The 3,562-nt window shown below is 44.4% G+C and overlaps 1 pseudogene; it reads left to right on the plus strand.

Annotated features, from left to right (window-relative positions):
* The first annotated feature begins 2,205 nt into the window (after nucleotides 1-2,205).
* Nucleotides 2,206-2,816, plus strand: LOC105981264 (annotated as a pseudogene).
* Nucleotides 2,817-3,562: the final 746 nt, after the last annotated feature.

The following is a 3,562-nucleotide window of genomic DNA, read 5'->3' on the forward strand; positions in this document are numbered from 1 at the left end:
AGCACTTCTTCTACTTCCACTCCTTATTAGCTATGAGATTGTATATTCAAACTACATAAATTTTCTGTGCTTCAATTTCCTCATTTGCAAAGTGGGAAGGTGTCATGCCCATGATACCTTCTTCTTATCCTGGGTTGTCAGAACCTAGTAAGTTTGTGTGAGTATTTGTTGCTACTATCCTCTTCACTACAGTGAATATTAAAGATAAAATGGAGAGTAAAGCATGATATAAGGAGCTAACTCTCTGTGCTTCCCAGGCCTAGCCTGTGTACTGGGTTCTAGCTGCAGCTTTCTCCCCCTTGGGCTTCTTCGTGAGCAGCTGACTGCAGAGCTGCCGAATCTAAGACTTGGATACTGAGACAATCAACTAGAGTAAACTCTGATTGTTGAAATCATACAAAGTCCTTTGGTCTGGAGCCCAATGACCTAAGAGAAACAAGAAAGCCTGGCTCAGCAGCCCCTAGGTTGGGGCTTGCAGTGGCCATCTTAGCAGAAAGTCCCAAGGTTTGCCGTCAGCTGATTCAACCACACTACAGTAAAAATGGACACAGAAATCGCCATGACTGTTGGGTCTCTAAAACACAGCAGCCCAGGATATCTGGATTTAAGTCTGGGATTAGAGAACAATGAAAAGTAGAGAAGATATGAGATGGAAACTGAAATAAAGCTGAGTACTAGTGATTCACGCCTGTCATCCTAGCTGCTCAGGAGGCTGAGATCTGAGGATCGCAGTTCAAACCCAGTCTGGGCGAGGAAGTCCATGAAACTCTTATCTCTAGTTAACTACAAAAAGCCAGAAGTAGAATTGTGGCTCAGGTAGTAGAACACTAGCCTGTAGCACAAACACTCAGGGACAGCTCTCAGTCCCTGAGTTCAAGCCCCAAGACCAGAAAAAGAAAACAGAAAAAAAAATGAAATGAGTCAATACTCCATTTGGTAGTAGTAAGCTATGAGTAGTAGGCTGTGATAAACTATGTAGATAAACTTTAATACCCATGACAACTGCGAAAAGGAAGCAATATAAATGCTGCCAAAAAAATAATACAAAAATACAAAGACAAAAACAGTACAAGTAAATGAATCCTTAAAATATTCCATGGAAAGGCAAGAAATGAGAAATACAGGAAACAAGTCATAAAAAGCAATAATATCCTGCCCAGGTAATTGTAACTCCTCTGTACAGTATGTTCACAAATAAAATAAAATTAAAAAAAAGAAATAATAAAATAGCATATTTGCACCTTAATATCTCACGTTACTATAAATTTTTTAGCACATTCCTTGTACATTGTGCCATTTCCACCCATGTATACACTGTATCCGTAATAAACCCAACATCATCACAGTCCCTTATCCCTCTGCCACCTTTTCAAATATGATAAATGTTAATTCTCTAAGTCTACAACTAAAAGACTGGGCTTGCCAGCATGGCTAGAATACATGGCCCAACAATACATTCTCTACAAGAAACTCACTTCAAACACAATGACAGGGTTAAAACATATGTATTAGTTCATTTTTCATTCCTCCAATGAAATGATGGAGTCTGTATAACTTTATCAAGAAAACAGGTTTGTTTTGGCTCAAGGTTTTGGCCCAAAGTCTAAGACCTGCTTCTGATATGAGCTTTCTTGCTGACAGAGTTCCAAAAGAAGCACAGAGCACCACTATTTGCAAGAGATAGGCAGGCAGCATGAGAGACAGTGGGAGAAAGAGAGAGAGAGAGAGAGAGCATGTGTTCCCACTATGCACCATTCAAGTAGGGTCATGGAGACCTATTTAATTCTTATCACTTCCCAAATCCCTAATCACTTCTAAATGTTGGAGTCCAATTAGATTTTGACCCTCTTAATAGCTCACAATGAGGACTACATTTCAACTCACGAACTCTCGGGAGATATATACAGACCCCATACAAACCAGAGCAGAAAGTAAACAAATGAGGACTGCATCATACTAATGTTAATGATTTTGAAAATCAGCAAGGGCTATATTAACTTCAGATAAAGCAGACTTCAGAAGAAAGTAAGATTTCAGAACAAGATTTCAGAAAGTCATGTAATGATTAAACAGTTCATCAAGGTGCCATTGATCTTCAACACATACACACTAAATAACAGAGCTTCGAAACACACTGCCCTTCCTCTCTGGGAAAACACCCAATGATGATGACACAGTGGGGTGGGATGCCCCAGGGGCCCACGCATGGGAGACTCTGGCTGCTTCCTGGGAGGCTTTGGTAGCAGATTCTGGGGCCAAGGTCATGGCATAGGAGCTAGTGGAGGCAAAGCCAAAGACCAGGAATGGATCCCTGCCACCAAACTGGGCCTCCTGGTTAAGGCCATGAAGATGAAGTCTTTGGAGGAGATCTGTCTTTTCTCCCTGCCCATCAAGGAGTCTGAGATTGTTGACTTCTTCCTGGAGTCACTCAAGGATAAGGAGTTGAGGATTGTATCCATGCAGAAGCACACCCGAGCTGGCCAGTGCACCAAGTTCAAGGCATTTGTAGACATTGGCAACTACAACAGCCATGGCGGTCTGGGGTTATGTGCTCCAAGGAGGCTGCCACTGCTGTCCAAGGGGTCATCATCTGGGCCATGCTCTCCATTGTCCCTGAGACTATGGGGAACAAGGTTGGCAAGCCCCACACTGTGACATGCAAGGTGACAGGTTCTGCACTGGTGAGCCTTATCTCCACCCACAGAGGCACTGGGATCGTGTCAGCTCCTGTCCCCAAGAAGCTGTGGATGATGGCTGGTATTGATGACTGCTATACCTCAGCTGGGGGCTGTGCTGCTACCTTGGGCCACCTTTGATGCCATCTCCAAGACCAACAGTTACCTGACCCCTGACCTCTAGAAAGGGACCGTGTTCACCATCTCTCCTTATCAGGAATTCACTGGCCATCTTGCGAAGACCTACACCACAGTCTCCGCACAGAGGACCCCGGCTCCAGCTGTGGCGACTATGCAGGATTTTTATACAAGAATAATAAAGTGAATGGAGCCTGTTTAAAAACAAGAACAACAACCACCATATTGCCATGTCTGTCTCCTGAGAATAATGAGTTGGTAACTTAATATCCAGCACAAGTGTTGGATATTAGGACACCCGAGGGCACATTTGGGCCATGGAGGCACAGCCTCATGAGTGGACAGAAGCTGGTATGGAAGGGGATTGTGGGGTGGCTCCTCTCCTCTCCCCCACCCTCCATCAAGTGGGGGTACAGTCAGAGGAATCTCATTAGATGCCAGCACCTGGGTGTTGGTCTTTCCAGCCTCTAGAACTTTTCTTTGGGGGGGGAGTCTAGTCATGGGGCCTGAACTCTGGGCCTGGGCGCTGACCCTCAGCTCTTCAGCTCCAGGCTAGCGCTCTACCACTTGAGCCACAGCACCACTTCCCGCTTTTTTCTTTTTGCTTATGTGGTGCTGAGGAATCGAACCCAGGGCCTCAGGCATGCAAGGCACGCATTCTACCACTGAGCCACCTTCCCAGCCCCTAATCCCTTAATTTTTATGTTGCTTATTTTTTTACTTTTCTTGTATGAGGTATTTAAAAGATT

The sequence above is a fragment of the Dipodomys ordii genome, unplaced genomic scaffold (genome assembly GCF_000151885.1).
Source record: "Dipodomys ordii isolate 6190 unplaced genomic scaffold, Dord_2.0 Scaffold12, whole genome shotgun sequence".
NCBI classification, from domain to species: Eukaryota; Metazoa; Chordata; class Mammalia; order Rodentia; family Heteromyidae; genus Dipodomys; species Dipodomys ordii.